This window comes from Hirundo rustica, chromosome 14, assembly GCF_015227805.2.
Source record: "Hirundo rustica isolate bHirRus1 chromosome 14, bHirRus1.pri.v3, whole genome shotgun sequence".
NCBI classification, from domain to species: domain Eukaryota; kingdom Metazoa; phylum Chordata; class Aves; order Passeriformes; family Hirundinidae; genus Hirundo; species Hirundo rustica.
In genome coordinates, this window is record NC_053463.1 from 5,460,111 (window position 1) to 5,477,802 (window position 17,692).

Below are 17,692 nucleotides of genomic sequence, written 5' to 3' on the forward strand. Positions count from 1 at the left end.
ACAATTCTTTGCCAGGCCAGCTCACTGACCAGTCTCCTCCTCTGCCAGGAAAAGTCCTGGAAAGCTCTCACACACCAGAGCACCTCCTTGCCAGGAGAGTTTTGCCAACTTTCTGAGCTCTAGCCTTCTGCACAAGTATCATAATGGGCACAGGAACAACTGGCAAGTCTGAAATCTCTGTATTTTAGGGCTCTTTTGTCTCTTGCTTATAGTGTTCTGGACTGAATGCACACACCAGGAGAATTGCTGACAATGCCCATTTGCTGGGATTAAATGTGAAAATCCCTTAAAAACAGTTGTTCTGGAAACCCCACCCACCACTGCAGAGGAGAGCACGGTCAGAGTGTCCAGGGACTAGATCCAGAAGGAAGAATACACAGTTCATACTCTGAACCTCACAACACCCACTGTGCTTGTGGGAGCCCAGCACCCCAGGTCCAACCCAAAGTGAGCAGGGAATTCAGGCAACCTGGAGAAAAAAGAGAACTCAGCAAACAGACATCCAATCTGCCTAACAGAGCATTGCTAAGAGTGCTTAAATCCCCTCTCTTTCTGGGACTTGGGCAACTTAAACTAGAATTGCAGAGGCACCTCCCTCCCCTCGGAACTCTGAAAACATCTCTTAGAAAACACCTGCAGCTACCCGTGGGCACTGCTCTCTCTGCTGGTTTTTGGCTGGGGTAGAGTTAATTTTCTTCGCAGGAGCTGGTATGGGGCTGTGATTTGGCTTTGTGCTGGAAGTGTTGATATAACAGGGATGTTTTTGTTGCTGTTGGACGGGGCTTACCCAGAGTCAAGGCCTCACCCAGAGTCAAGGCCTCACCCAGAGTCAAGGCCTCTCTGCTTTGCCCTCAGAGAGGAAGGTGGCAGTGGATGGGAAGCTGGGAGGGGACACAGCCAGGACAGCTGACCCCAGAGACATCCCAGACCATGTGGTGGCATGCTCAGTCCATAAAGCTGGGGCAAGGAGGAGGAACCAGGGGTTTTTTTTTGGAGCGATGACATTTATTTTCCCTGCTTTCCTGGGGATGGCTGAACACCTGCCTGCCCACGGTGAGGGGGGAATGGATTCCCTGGTTTGTTTTGCTTTGCGGGGTTTTTGCTTTACTTTTTAAACTCTTTATCTCAACCCATGAGTTTTCTCACTTCTACTCTGCCAGTTCTCACCCCCACCCCACGGCGGGGGCTGAGCTGCCAGCTGGGATACAACCACCACTCATTCCTCCTGAAATACACTAACAGGATGGATCTGGAGCTGTCCTCCACAACAGCTCCCAGGAGACAGGAGAGATGTTTGAAATACATCCCAATGGATTCACACCATCTCCAGAAGCCTCTGAGGGAAGCCACACCACTGGGCTGGTTAAGGAGGGGCATCTCTCACCATTACACAGCTGTCCCACCATAGCAGCAGCCTAAAAGCCATTAAAAAGCACTTGCAGCCATCCCTGCTCAGCGTGTGCACCTCCAGGCTCTGGGCTGGAGTGATCCTTGTGTTTGTGTGCTCAGTGTAGGATAATGTGTACAGGGAAGTAAATTTTCTGCACAGCTTCAAGCCATTCTTCAGAAGGGTCAGCAATGTGCATGTAAACATCCTCAGAGCAAGCAACAAACTAATGCAAGCAATTTAAACCCTGAGACAGAGGGAAAGCAGGCAGCAGCACATCATCCTCGAGGGCTGTTAAAATAAAGGAAAAAGAAAAAAAAAAAAAAAAAGGAAAAAAAAAATCACAGAGACTGTCACTGCATTACACACAGCACCAATCACGCAGATGGACAGCAGAAAGTCAGGCACACAGATGTATTTCTGTTAGTCCCAGATAAATTTACACACAAAAACATCTGTGAGCTGGGTTAAGCTAACTCTGTCAGGGCCACATGTGTCAGCAATTTGTAAACTTTAAATTAAGCAAGAGGGAAAACTATGAAGTACACGCATCAGTTATTAAGACCTCTCTGAACTGCAGTGTGGGACTTCAGAGGCACACAGAGTAAGTTATCGATCCTGAAGTCCTGGGAACAGGCTCTGTACAGCTCTCAGTCTTGGAGACTTACAAGGATCAACACTTCTTCATGTTGGCATTGACAAAATGAAATGAGGACTCTGCAGGCTAAGTCATTATCAGCTCCACTGCCTGCAGTGCTCACGGTGATGCTGCCCTGTACAACTAAACACCAAAAGAGATTCACACAGGACAAGCACAACATGAACCTCTGCTGGATCAACGTAAACCTCCAAGTGGCTTTTAGAATCCTGAAGGGTAGATGCAGTTCCAGGTCATTCCTGCTGCATTCTGGAACTTTTTTGGTCTTGGGCAGAGAAGTTACCTTAGTTCATCCAGCACTGGAGCCTTCCGTCACATTTAATTCAGCTTGGGTAAATGTTAAGAGGTTAGAGTATTCCTTACTGTATCCCTTGCAAGCAAACAATACAGTGCTTACACTGGTTTTGCAGGTCGCTGTTAGAACACCGTAACCGAAAAGTCTGCCATGAGTCACTGACAAGTTCTGTCAGCCGTGTTTAAACATTAATTTTGAAGTGACTTTCAGTGCTAGAAAAGGAACATCAGTGTCTTTGCCTCGGTGACCTTGCCAGCCCTCACCATCCACACAGCCCCGGAGGGAAGGTGTAGCTGCAGCAGCCCGATCAGCATTGTATTTCTAGTCAAGAACCACACTTTCAACACCAACCTCATTTCAACAAACCACCAAAAAAAGTCAGTGTGGACCATAAAACATTTGCCTTCTTCCTCCTTGACTGCAGTTCTTGTCTCATGCCATCACTATCAGCAGAGCTGTGTGTAAGGCAGGATGCCACCACAGGCAGAGCAAGGATGTGCACGTACGTCCTCAAAGTCCCTCTCACTGGGAAAATGGGCAGGTTGCTGATGCTGAAGTGATGTTGGAAGCTCTTTTCCTTCTTTCTTGCTTCCCCCACCCTCTTTGTAAAAGATGTCTGAGCTCTAGAAATCCAGACACAGCATACAGGGACCAGAATGTTGCTTTTTTTAGTGGTTTCCTTCAGGGATGCTGCATGGGATTTGACTCAATTATGCAAATTACATAACTTGATGATACTCCTTCAACAAATGCTCTAGACTGTGATATCAGAGCAATCTGCAAAACACAGCAAGTTTCCTAGGACTGACTTTTGCTTTAACTCTTAAACAAGCATCTCATTTATGGGGAGCTATGTAATACGTGTAATGCCATATTTCATTTCAATTTCTACTCTCATCCTACTTTCTCATTAATCCTAACTGCATAGCAGGAGGTAGAACATTTCTGTCCAAACCCTCCACCATATCCCCCCATTATGTGCATTTTATCTGTGGAATGCAGTGACCATTGTTTGAACATTGCAGCTGTCAATTCTGCGTGGTTAGGGTAAATTCACATTATGGACATGGATTTCTACCCCTGTAAAAGAGGTCAGCAGTTTTCACTTTTGCTCTGCATTAGCTTCCCGTTTTAACAGCAAAAATATTGCTGGTTTTTTAAATGGTCAATTGTAAACAACATGTAAAAAGCACATTTTAAAGCGTGAAGGCTTCATTATGATCATCTAGACAGGCTATGTAAGTGCACCAGCCACCGAATTCCATCCATTAGCTCCTCCAACAAGCCTGTAAGTTCTATTTCAGCTCAAGCACATTTTCTTTTCCTTAAGAACTGGAAGTTGTTTACCACTACGGAGTGATTACTTCTCCAGCAGTATCTTAAACTGTTCTGCTTGTTTCCAGCCTTCATTTTTTAAAAGCTGAAAATGAACTAAAGTAGAAAGGCATATTAAGCAATACATTGAAAATGGATTTAGACAGATTGCTGTAAATAAGCCCCTTCTGTTGTCTACCACACTGTTACTTAACATGCCGCCAAAGCAATTGATCAGCGTTCAAACGCCAAATGCACAAAAATGGAATTTTAATTTTTTGTTTAATCACTATTTAGTGCGCCTGGCTGCAGCCAAAAAAAAAAAAAGTGTGTATGGTGACATAAGCCAAGAGTTTTCTACACATGAGGAAAAAAGTATATATATGCTGAAGTATATATGTTAACCATAATGCTGTACAGATCTCAAACCCTCTTCAAACATTTGTTTTGCTGATTTATTTTCTTTCAAACCAAGGAGCTGTAATTAGAACCAAGATTTTTGGAGACAGAGTCAAACAGGGCGTCTGCTTCACTCCAGACCCCATCACCTCAGCAAGTCTATCTTGCACTTATATCCTACAACAAGATGTTGAAGATGCCAAAACAATTCAAGAAAAAACAACAGGGAAAGGGAAAGCAGCATTTAAGAACCATTCCTCTATTTATTAAAGGAACTTGCAACCTGAGGTGAACTCGGTGGAACACTCAGAGTACACACTTGGGAACCACCCATCTGTCACATTCTGTGACATGGCAAAGCAGAAAGAGAAAACACATCTACAGGCAGATTCTTTCCAGTCTTCCAAAACCTGCAGTACCCGAGGTGTTTCAGAAAGCAAAATGTGAAGGAAGCTGGGTCTAGCAGAAAACAGGAGGAATACTCCCTCTCACTGCAGCAAACCCAGGTTTTAATGATCGTGGGACCATCCATGCTAAATGTAAGTAACCCTTTCATAAATAAATAGATAGCAAGTGTTATTGCACCAGGAAGAAATGCAATTCCCTTTTTTTTTGGTTTGCCAGAGCTCTATTAGCAAGTGTTGGGCAACAAACTGGTGCAGCACTCACGCAGCACAAACAGACTCCATCCTTTTTACTGGCAGGAAAGCAGCTGAGACTTTCAGATGAGCTAATGAAAAATAAAAATATCACCAACATCAGCTGGAGGCTGTGCCTGGGTCAGGAAGCTGAGCATAACCTCAGTCAATCAAAGCTCCTCGTTTACTGGAACAGGAGGCAGCACACTGCTGGAAAAAAAGGCTGCTAAAAGCCTGTTGTGTGATCTACCCAAGTGTTTTCAAAAGGTTAATTTTTGAAGCTATTTCAGTCCATAAAAAATTTAAAAGGTACATTAACATAATCTATACCTTCAACATTTCAGGAACTATTAAAAGGCAACGCAGGACTAAATGGCACCACATCATGCAGAATTTTTAAGTGCTTTCAAAGACAAAAAAGCCAAGTTCATCTTCACAGCTTGTTGGGACTCACATCCATGCAACAGGCTTGAACCAGACCTGAACTTTTCCTGCAGAATGCTATCCCTTGGCCAGCATTTTCTTTCCCACCTGTAACACCAGTAATATTGGCATTCAGATTTGTGCTTTGTTTTCGAGGTGTTGGAGCATGGAAATATCCTGTCTGATTACTTCAGCAGCAGAGCCCCAGATGACTGCGGGAGCTCCTGGGTCAGTCCCTACCCTGTGTCAGAGAATGAAATGACAGCTGGACCAGAACCAGCTGAAGGAATCGATGCAGACAGGCACAAAGCAGAGCTTTTTGTGCAGAATGCCTGGGGACATTTGGGAGCTGTAGAGCTATTAAAGAATATGTTCCTTGCAGAATGCCAGCTCCTCAGTGGACGGGACAGCCTGCTGTTCTGAGCTGATTCTGCTTTTTAATGCAGTAAGATTTTTCTATCAAGTGCTAGAAGTGTACTTGTTTGAACTGAAACTCCCCCCTTCCCTTTTAAATTTCTTCAGTTAACAAGTTTTATTCAACATTAATTGCTGAAAACCCTTTAGCACAAAAAAAAATTCACCTCGCAAAAAGTCCTGGATCATCGGTGGATTAAAGTCTGCAGACATCAGCTGAGGACAGTGATGAGACATCCAGCTTAGCCATCTATCTCTGCCAAACACCTCACACTTTGTTCTCTGCTTACCTTTAGATATAATATTATAGTTTTGTGATGTCTGCTGTTCTGAACTTACTGTTTCACTAATCCAGCCCAGGGCTGCAGAGGCACAGCACCTTCCAAGGTCAGCACAGAGCACCAAGCAGCGAGTTCCTCCCTGAAGTTAAGCACATCTTGTGACAGCACAGCAGTTTCAGTCTCAGACTTTAATTTCAGCTGTTAAAACCCCAGCTGGCCTAGTTTTAGAATTCATTTGCCCACAACAGCTTTCTCTTTTTTTTTTTGTTCACTATAACATTTACAGCCATTTCCATCTACAGAACTGCTCCACCTCCCACACTGAGCCTGTCTCAGGAATCTGCTGAACACTGTGGAATAAGATCCTGCAGGCATTTAGCTGGGGTAAAACACCTTGCTTTCCCCTCAAGCAATAAGAACATTTCTTTGACCTTGCTCTAAGATACAGCAACACCCTATAAAATTCCCAAAGAATATATCATGACCTGGGGTAGCTTTTGGTTGAGATGAAGACAACCCGCTCCTCTCACCCTGCCTGAGGTACAAGAACCAGGAGGGGTTCACACAACAAACACACAAAATGAAGATGTAGACAAAAGTCATCTCTGAACTGGCATTCCAAATAAGATTAGACTTCCCAGCCCACCCACCTTCCCTTTCTGCTTTACAGCTTGCTGGATGAGCTCTCCCAGGGAACCAGGGCACTTTCAGTGTTCTATCTCATGTCCAGGAGCTGGTTTTGGACTGCAACTTCCAGCCAAAGCAAGGGGCATGAAATCCAAAGAGATGTACTTTGCTTTCCACACAATCTCGTGCTAGCTGAAGCTGTCTTAAACACAGCCTTATGTTCACAGGAGGAGGAAACAAGCTGGGTTGGAGATCAGTTTTAGAAGGGACCATCTGAAGCAATATACAAATCAATGTATATCCTCAACACAGAAATACTACACAGAGGTGAAATTCCCAGCACTCAACCAATACAAGATGATAACTCAGGTGGTGCTGCACGTAGGTGGACCCTGCAAACGTGTGACTGCAAATTTGACTTTGTTCAGTTTACAGGGAAAAATCTACAGCATTTGTAATGATTTGAATGATAAAACATGGCAATTTGTGCCTTTCATTCAGTGGAATCCACCTGATTGGGTACTAGGTCCTTGGGAAAGCCTGGTATAAGTCCTGGTGTTAACTGGCATGAAAAAACAAATCAATTGATAAAAAAAAGATATGGCAGCTAATGCTCCAATAATCTTTGAAGCAAGGACAGGACAAAATCTACCTGCTAGACATGAAAAAGAAGAATTCTAAGCGCTTTCCACAGAGACAGACATTTCAAGAGAAAAAAACCACTTAATTTTGGGGACTTACCAATGTGCAAAGCATACTCCCAGGACACCCTGCACTTTGTGATAAAGGCACAAGCGAGACTGCACTAGAACATGTTTTCTGAGGTAAGATGAGCGAGGCAGTTTGAAAGCTTGCCAACAGTTATAGTTCATAATAGTAAACAGAAATGCTCAGGATTTTGCCCAAAAAAACTAGGCAGAGCACCATAAGGCATCCATAAGCCTGACAGAGCTGCTGCAGTCTGCAACAGCTGATGGTGTAGATCAGATATTTACCTTTCCTCATGGAAATTGGGCTGCTGCCAAACTTACACAAACAAAATTCAAGGGCACATTATGGAAGGTTTAATGCCTGGTGAGGGGCAAAGATTTGTCAGCAAGCGCAGTACACTGGCTTCAGAAAGGTTAATACTGCTCTTCTGAAACCTCCAAAAAGGTTAAAAAAAAAAAAAAAAGATCCAACATTCAGCACTATGGAAATATATATTCAATCCATACAAAACCTACGTGACAGATATGACTCAAAAACTGGAGTAAGAACTGGAGCTGCCACTTTGTTGTGTGCCAGGTACTGAGAATGTGTTTTATGTCAGCACAGTGCTTCCCACAGCAAGCTGCATATCATGCTTAGAAACTGTTTCTTCCCTGAATTTTGAAAGCTAATAAAAAAAAAAAAAAAAAAAAAAATCTGTATTTTAGTTTTTTGGGGTTGTTTTTTTTTTTTTTTTTTTTTTTTTTTTCCTTGAGTCTTCACCCATCATTAGGAGTTACACACATAATTAATGAAGTATCTCTAGGCAGATATTTGAGAGGAGGCACAATCTGACTGTCACCTGTGAGAAAAGTCAGACCCAAAACCAGAGGATGTCAGAACATCTAAGAACAGCATCCACCAACACGGGGAATGATTCCCAGACATGCTCTGCCAGCTCACCTTGCCCAGCAGACCATGACTGCTGCTTAACCCTAAACTGTCCCTGGAAATGCACAGGTGACAATAAATACTCAGCCAAAGGGACTTTAGGGAGAACCTAAGCCATCAAGGGGCCTATTTTCAGATACTTTCTTCCCCATTTATCTCCTGCTACCAGGAAAAATTAGCTTATCTACATAATACACACATCTTGAACCAAACAGTTCCTGCTAACCCTAATAAAGCAAAAAGAACCACAAGCATTTTTCTGTTTTAGTTTCCACATTCCTCAGGCAGTTCCCTCAGTGCTGACACTGCTCACTTGCCTTGCAGACACTGGGAAATCACCAATCACTCTGACAGCTTTAGTTTAGAAAAAAAAAAAAAAACCCATTGTTTTCAATAAACTTTTACTATTACTTCAGGTGATGCTTCAAATCGGGTTTGCTGCCTGATTCCCACCAACAGCATCAGTCTCAGCACAGCTCTTAGCAGCAATGCAGCAAAACCACAGTTTTCTGGCTTCCATCAACAGAATACCCCTCTTTCCCTTTTAGCTGTTTAAAGATTTTCAAGTGAATTCCTTACCACCTCCCTGGCAAACTTGATGCTTCTTGACAGTGTTGTGTTAAACTGAAACCAGCACTAAAAAGCAACATCTAACAGGGCTCTTCTTCCCAAGGAGTTATTTAACTATTGCTCACACAGCTAGTATGTTGCACCCAGCAAATGCACAAAAATCCCAAATTCTCAAAAATCAGAGTTACTGCACAGAAATCCCACATTCAGTCGTCAGCCTCTTCTAGGAGACCAGGTCATCACTGATAGGTGGCCAAAGTGACTCAGAGAACACACGTATCACCCAATTATGGACTAAAAAACCCACCAGGAACCACTCAGGGAAACGTTATCCCATGGACAGGCCCTGGGCACCTTAAAAATAACTTGCACTTGCTTAGAGGCTTCTCAGCAGCTAAAAGCTGAGGTGCCAAGCACATGTACCCAGCAAGGGAGAGCGTCTGGCACCCTTTCCCCACTCCTCCCTCCACTGGGAAAGCACTGGCAGAGCTCCCTGCAGCACTCCTGTTCCTGTGCATCATCTCATCACACTTCCCAAGCAGGCTGCTCATGAGGCTTCACTCCACCCCTTTCAAACACAGCATGAAACTGGGAGTATCACACATCCTTATGCCACCCCAAGACTTTTAACTGTCCATGCCTGCACCCTGGGGTGAGGTGAGGCTGACCCAAGGGGAAAATACAGGCTGGAAAAAGAAATTAATTGGGTCTGGGAAGAAGCTGGTTGGCAACATTAGGCTGCCTGTAGAAGGCAGATAATATTTCCAATAACTGAAAGAAGCTGAACACTTCTGGGGAATTGAGGAAGAGCAGGGCAGGGGATGCAGGCACCAAAACATTTTATATGTCTAAAAGGTGACAAATCACTTTTGGATGTCATCTTAAAAGTGACAAACTGCTGCTAACTACAGCAGTGTCAGGATTAAAAAGGAAGAAACAAGCAGCTTCTTAGTGGGACATGTAACAAACAGGCAGACAGGAAAGAAAAGAGAGGTGTCACTCAGTGATGTAAAACTGAGCATACCGAGTTCTGTTATTGCTAATATCCAAATTGGAGTTCACTCAAATCTAATCAAAACTTACAGATTCTGATGCAAACATTCAGGTCATGCGTCAAAACAATCTTTGCCAGAATCTTTGTAAAATTATCTATCGATTTCAATACTGGAATGGAAATCAGGCTTGTTAAATCTGCTGATGTCGCTAACTGGAGAACGGGATTAAAATTCAAAAGCAGTCCTGGCCACAGAAAAAGGCATCAAAAATTTAGGATACAATTCAAAGGGTAAAGAAGGCATTTTTTAATGCAGCTGTTCAGCAGCTGTTCTATCATCATGATTGTATGGAACTGTCCTGCTGTTTGTAAAAAGCTAATTTCGTCCTGCGATATTTACAAAAACAGACACAGAAAAATGCAAAATAATGGATGCTGATGAGGGCAGAGATGACTGAGCAGAAAAGGAAGGGCACGCATTACAAATAGCCCTCACACTTTTCCACACTGCTGCAAAGAAAAAAAGGCCAAGACATGAAATTAGAAGTACCACACATGAAGTTATGGAAGAGACTTTCCAACTATGTGAGAAATTAATATATTCCATCCTAGGCCAAGAGGCAATTAGACTTTGAGGAGTTTCATTTTGCCACAAGGATCTTGAGGGAGGTCTTTCCCTTGAGAATACACTGAAAACACTGAATTCCTGAAATTTTCAGTGTCCACTTCCTGGATAGGTTATAGCAGCCAAACATCCTCATGAGCATCCTTTAGGCATCACATTAAAATATACCACAATATTTTCTATTTTCCTAGATCTATTCTAGCTCCTATAGCACAGCAGAACTAAATTCCAAAGAAGCTGAATTATTTAGAGCATATACTGTCCTTCAGGGTCATTACAAGAGCACAGAAGTTAGCCCTGTGATAAAATATACATTCTCTTCTCTACGGCATAGTCTGACCTCCCTATAATGAAGCTCCATGGGACTGAGAAAAAACTGCTGTACAACAGGACATTCTCTGAAATACAGTTTTTGAGGCTTCTCATACCAGAATAAAGAAGTACCCAATTTGACTCAAACGTGTTATATCTGGTATTTTTATGAGTCTTGTTTCATATTGAAAGGATACTGCTAAAGCATCGTCAAAAGGGGAAAAAAATCAATAAAGAAATAAAATGCATGGTTATACATGAGATGCAGCAGAGAACAACAGCTACAAAATCCTCAGATTTGCTTAGGTGTTCTACCAAGTCTCATTAAACAGGAAAAAAGAATTAAGTTCCCACTGCTGGGACTGTTTCAGAGAGGGCAGGCTATTAGCAGGTCGTGTTAGAGAGTGCCTGACTAATTCATTGTGTGTTCATCTCTCTCGAGTCCTCTGCAAATTTATGGTGTAACACCTCATGGCAAAAACAGCACGGGCAAAACAGTGCTGGCTGCTCAGTTCACACAGGCAGCTCCACTTCATCTCTTTGGAGGAATTCTGAAGGTGAATCTCTGTTCAGCCTTGTACAGAGTAGCATAAACTATTTTAAAGCCTCTTTTTAATGGGAACGGGGAATGAGACACAAGTTGTATCCTAGATTTTGTGTGTTCCCTGGACTCAAGGACAGTTGTTCTGGGAGTATTCAGGCAATGCTCGGATGTTCCTTTTAAGAGCCACGTTCACTGGCTTTCAGCACAGACAAGGATGACTCTGCTGAAAGGGGTTATGGTTAATGCTGCTCTGCACCATGTGAATGAGGGAAGAAGGGCCACTGCTCTCTGGAGAATGATGTCCTACAGAACAGCAATGGGAAGATCATGGGTGTAACACACAGCATTTTAAAGAGGTTTTCAGAGCAGCCTTTGTGACACTGGCAATTTTTTCCTCCCTGGAGCAGCACTGATGGTTTGAAAATGGAGCATTCCGAGCCTTAAGCATTTCCAACCGTGGTGTGCAGAGAGGAGAGGCTCCCTCTGCCCTGGCGTTTGTTTGCACTCACAGCTAGCATCAGTCAGACTTCCCGAATTCTGTGACGTGGTCAACTGCAATCAAAGAGAACTGCTTTGACAGAAACTTCATCTCCTCAAGCTCGGTGGTTTTTAAACGCTCTGTCAGACTTGCGCATCTGTTGAGTGAGGAAGTGACCTTGGAGGAGAGTAAGGAGGATGAAGAAACTGCCGGGAACAAAGAGATGCAATTAGTGATGATGAACTGGTCTTATTACCATAGAAGACTGAAGTTCAAGTCTTGAGCTGTGACATAAGTAAAGAATCAATCTGGTTAATTTTGCCAATAGCCATTCTTCGGACACCATTTTTCATTACTGCCCAAGAAAGAGCTCTGACCTGAGGAATGAGAGCATTAACCAGAGCATTTTGGGGCAGCCAATACTGCCTGAGAGCAGTTGCCCTTCAGACCCATCTCCTGACCACAGAAAGCTTTCACAGAGATCCCTTTTGCTTGTGACAATAGCCTGTTTCACACACACTTCATGCAAAGAATCTTAAAAACCCTGCCAATGCTGGAATACTATTAAATAATAATTCAAGACTGAGATAATGGGCAAGGGGGTTCCTTCCTCTCTTCCTGCAAGTCAAAAAAGAGTTTTCCATTCAAGAATGATTTTGAAGAAGACTGTACTTCATATACAGATGTAGCAACACAGCCTATTACAAGTTCTTATCAAAAGTGACAAGCTCATGGCGTGAACATTACAGCATCTTAAAACCTTTCAGCACAAAAGAACAGCTAAAAAGTCCTGAATGACTTTGCTCAGGAGATGGACATCGCGTGTGCTCCAGCTGACCCTACTAATGATCATTCAAGCTTCAAATCTGCTACTAAAGTCTCCGTTGTAAGCAATTATTTGCCTCTGTGCAAAAATGTTCATTTCATGCTCTGTAAACACATCTCCTTGTGAAAGACCAGCCTGCCCATAAAGATTGCTTCTGACAGCCTGCTGACCATCTCCTGCAGCAAGTGCCTGGAGCATCTTGTGGAGGCAGAAACATCTGTTCTCCCCGCCCAGAGAAGGGAACATGTTTACAGGTGAGCCATGACCTCGACGAAAGGCAGCTGGAGAGTGCTGGCACTTAAGTAAGACAGAGTAACTTGACACTGTTAAATTAAAGACAGCAGCAACTGCTTTCAAGTAGCTGTAATCATTTGTCATAGCATTTAATCAACTAACCTCTTGTGGAAAACATTCCCTCTGCAGTGCTGCTCTCAGGGTAAGGATTCATGGATGAGACAGGCTGTGGTAAGAAAGATGGCTTTTTAAGTAAAGGTGGAACTGCAACAGGAGGCGTGGTTGTCAAGCTTCAGGGGGAAAAAAAGCACCCCACTGGTTACCAAAACTAGCAGTAATAAGCAGGCAGATTATTTAGCCCAAACCACAGGCAGCCACACCTAACCCTGTGAGCAGTCTCTCCCCATGAAATCATGAAAGACAACACTATATGGCAAGTGTTTTTTGCCCAAGAACATTAGTCTGAATCTTAAATCCATTACATACAGTGCCAGTTTTGGGTGTCAGCACGTGCAAGATCACTAGGAGACAAGCTACGTATTTTAAGGTAATACGAGAAAAAAAAAAAAAAGCAACTGCCTTCCCAAAGCACAAACTAAATGTTAGACGTGGAAGTTACCGCCTTTTCTAGAAAGGCAAGAGAATCATAAATATGCCAGACATTTAATGCACGGAAGCAAGTCAGCTTTGAATAATTTTACACTATTAAGAGATGCACAGTGAATGCAGACCCACATCACCTCATAATCCATATCTAACACATACTAAAAGTCAGCCTTGGTATTTCACAGCAAGCTGCCAACCAGAGTGGTCGTTCAGATGCCTCTAAATTCACTTCACCATGCAGACAGGGCAAGGAAACACTTCCACCCCACCTCAGTGTGTACCTCAGAGAGAAGTGCCACTTCTCTCTCGGTACTTCTTCACAGATGACTTCAACCAGACCTATTTTCCCATGCCTCATGTTAAAAAACACTCTAGAGGCCACACATAAAGTGAACTAGCCTTTTTTATTTCTAAGAACAGCTTTTGAGACTTGAAGTAAGCCAAGAGACTTCAAGATTTAAGCGTCCACATGATGCTCTCAGATTAGGAAATATTTATGTATTTCCATAAATTTAGCAGTGTGCAAAGAGGCAAGACGAGTTCACCATCCCCAAAAAGCCTAAGCCAGAGCAGTTGGCTATTATGAATTATAAAAGCAAAAAGCTCAGATAAATGTCTGTGTTTCAGTAATCCCATTTAGGACCGCTGCTCAGAGGAGCCTACGTAGGATTGGATTTCACAAATTACATTAACAGGAGGGAGGACCATAACACTTACAGTAATGACGAGATGTCAGCCTTGCCCAAAAGTAAAAAGTAAGATTCTTAGTACATGCAATTTAGTGGAATTAGTTTCCAATTTGCATAACAAAACAAAAAAATCAAGGCTGCTCTGTAGTTTCAAGTAAAGCTAATCTTAGATTGATAAATCCTGACACTTTTGTCCATGGTCTGAAGTAAATCCTTGCAATTTCTTCGAAAAGGTGACACCAACGCTCTTTTTGCTGTACATAGCTGAGCAAAACCAGTTTTCTGAATTACACTGCTGTTCTACACTCATCACCTTCAGAAGCAGAGCTTAGTTTAAAGGCTTTTTTCTTGTCTCAAATCCAGCTTCTCTCATCGATCTGGTTGCAGTAAATCCCCATCCAGGGCCATACCAGCACAATGGAGGGGAAAGCAAACTGGAAAATGGGGGCAAGATCATCAAATTGCCTCTATTACTGAGACAATCCCGGTCAAAGTCCTCCTTAACAGGCCCTGGTTACTGGATCCTTATTTTTCAGGAAGCAGAACACATTCATGCAATTAATTTACTATTCTTCCTGCCATTTCTACCACTCCAAAAGTCAAACTCACACTTTCATACTTCCTCATACAGGAACATGTATCAATCTCCACCTCCCCCAACTTTCAGGCTTATCAAATCAAATCAAAGAGATTAAAAACTTTTTAAAGCAGAAGGTTGCTTCTGTCAAAAGAGAAGGGAAACCTCAGTGCCAGCCTTAAAGGAATCAATAAATAATTATTAGTAGGTGAGAGATTCCACACATTTTTCTCTGCTTAGTACACCTATTTTAACATCTCCAAACAGCTGAATCTAATTAGTTGCTGCAATTTAAGCCACCTCCCCTATATAAAACTTTAAACAGGCACTTGCTTTAGTTTCTAGAACTGCATCAAGCCTGTGTTAACATTTTAATCTCAGTGACAGCCAAAGAAGAGCCCGATTAAACAACTCCACAGTAACATCGTTCTATTTAATCTTCTTTGCAAGCTTCAGAAAGACCATTGCATTAAAAAAAAAAAAAAAATCGCCAAAACAAACCCCAAATCCAAAAATACCAAAACCAACCTAATGCTCATGTAGTTATAAAAGCCTTCATCACTTAATCCTCTATAAGAGCTCTCCTGACCGTCTGGAACACTTTCTGCAGCAGCTCTCACTGCAGTAAGCTGAACATTTTCTCCAAGAGGGGCAAAGTCTGAAGAAACTACAGTACATGATGAGTGACATGGGAAAATCAAATACTTTAACCTCCAAAATTCCTTTAAATGCATTTTAGAAAAGCAGCAGTTGTTTCGAACAAGCCAAGATATTCCACTTAGACCACAGAAATGAGAAACCACCCCAAATTCCTTCAAGTTAAATGGAAGGCAACTTTCTGCTTGATTCCATCAAAGGTAGGATAATTTTCTTTTCCTTAAGAAGATGCAAGCCAAAGTTCATAGCTTCTATGGATTTCAGAGTATTCAGATCAATCTTCTGAGAGCTGCATAAAAATACTGTGTGCTTTTGACTGATGTTTCAGAAAATGAACTGTGGCTTGTATTTTAATCAGAAAAGTGAGGGATTCAGGCTCCATACACAAAGAAAAAGGACCTCTGAGCAGAAGTACGTTCAGACAGCTGCAGCTGAGGGGCATGCACTGTCTGAGATTTTTTTCTACTTAAGTTATGGCAAGAAACCAGAGCAAGCTCAAGAGATAGTGGAAATATCCTGGGTGACTGGAGGAAAAAAAACTTTTGTGGCTCAGGTGAGCAACCACTACGAAAAGATTCATATTATGAACATCAAACTTCAATGTACAAACTTTCTTAGTAACAATATATAAGGCAGAAAAAATGCCCAACTCAACGCACGCACTGGACTCTGAACTCAGTCGAAGTTCTCCTTCTCACCAAGGATTTTATACATACATTCTATGATTTTCCAGAGCCACCACACAACTGGCAAGTATCAAACCAAACCTCTGCCTGAATGTTTCATTTGTTGTAGCATGTTGATACAAAGACCCATTTTATGCTCCTGTACAAACAGATTCAGACATGAAAACTTCTCCTCTTTGCCAGGCACCAGAGAGAGCCTTTGTTCAGCTGCACAAGAATTCAGTGTAACCAGTTCATACTTAAAAATCAGCGTGCAGCAGCGAATGTTCACCATCCCAGAGCATGGAGAGATTTGCTGGGGGGATTATATCTAAGCAGTTTTAAACACTAATGTGAAATAGCAAAATCCAAATCATTAGACCTGCATTTGCTGGGCTCGGCTCCCACCCAGGGCACTGTGCCATGTCCCTCCCGGCTCAAGCACTTGCCCATTGATGCTCCCAGCCCTAATCTGCTCTTGGAATTGCTCCCCAGTGCCAGGCAGACTCCAGGGATTCCAGTGAGCACAAGCTGGCTTATATTTAAACCAGACCAGAGCTGGAGCAAGGCTCTTTAGGGGTAACACAGACGGGCAAGGAGATTCTCTTTGGTCACCCTGTGTGGTACAAAGTAGATGCATAATTAATCTTTTATATATATAATAAGTACATACCATGTTCTGAAATACCTTTTTACCAAAACAGCTCTCACACACACACAAAAGAAAAAGTTATTGCTAACACTTCAGCAATCCCCCTTTTCCTTTAAAACTCCATAAAGATTTTTGGCAAAGCGATCGGGACCCACCACGACATGGTGAACTGCTAACATATGAACAAGCCCTATCAGATGTAGTGCCTGTTTGGCACATCCCTGCCTGAAGAGGTATTTCTACTACCCAGTTTTCAGCCTGCAGCCTTTAGTCACTCAGCCTGTCCCCTCAGGACACCTCCTTCCTCTCCTGCGCTGACCTGAGAACTCAGAGCTGCATATGGAATCACACGTTAATGAGGTGTCTACAGTGAAGCACGGATATTTTCTCACTCTCTCTCAGGGTATGGAAAAAATGAATGTGAATGCTTTATGCAGTGATGGATCAAGCTGTCTGCATTTTGCAAGCCAAGGACATCAGATGCAATTCCCATGTCAATATTCATATGGTCCCTCTCCCCTTGCAAAGCCACACATCTGATACGCAAGAAACATTCTGTATCCCGTATAGACGTGAAAATGTCCTTCTGGGCGATTCAAAGGATTCAAAGCTATGCTGAAAAGACAAGAAGCACAAAAAAATGTTTAGTTAAAACTATTCTAGTTCAAACTATTTAATCTTGAACAGAGTAAGTTAAATATCACAAAAGTTTCTGTAGCAGAGGACCATGCCCCGCTCACTGATGCGCAAAACACAACATTTCCATGTGTTTCAGGGGTTTTTTGCCTTAATGCGGAATAGCTGTACACCTGTTACAAATTCCAGGTCAGCATTTAGTAGTTGTATGTCAAGGTACCTTTTCAAGTGTCTACCTTGCAGTATTAGCAGTAGAGGGCCAGTAAATAACACCATGCAAAACCATCTGTGGCAATATTTGTTCCAGCCTCCACATGTGCCTTGACTAACATCTGTGCCTGTCCCACAAAAGAATGTTTTCAGCTAGCAAATCCCCCTGAGAAAGGCAGAAAGTAAATTTTCTTGATTCGGACACTGAACATTTAATTCCCAAAACTTTATTTTTAACATTTCCTCGGAATACAGTGTATGTAATATTTAGAGCTGCTGGCTTCCAGGAGACATTTGTCAGAGCCCATTTAGAAGCGATAACGTCTAAAACATCTGCAGC

General features: G+C 42.6%; 1 protein-coding gene across 2 annotated transcripts in view; it reads right to left on the reverse strand.

Moving 5' to 3' along the window:
- GALNT10 (polypeptide N-acetylgalactosaminyltransferase 10) overlaps positions 1-17,692 on the reverse strand; it is a 77,013-nt gene that overhangs the window by 39,234 nt on the left and 20,087 nt on the right. The window lies entirely within an intron of this gene.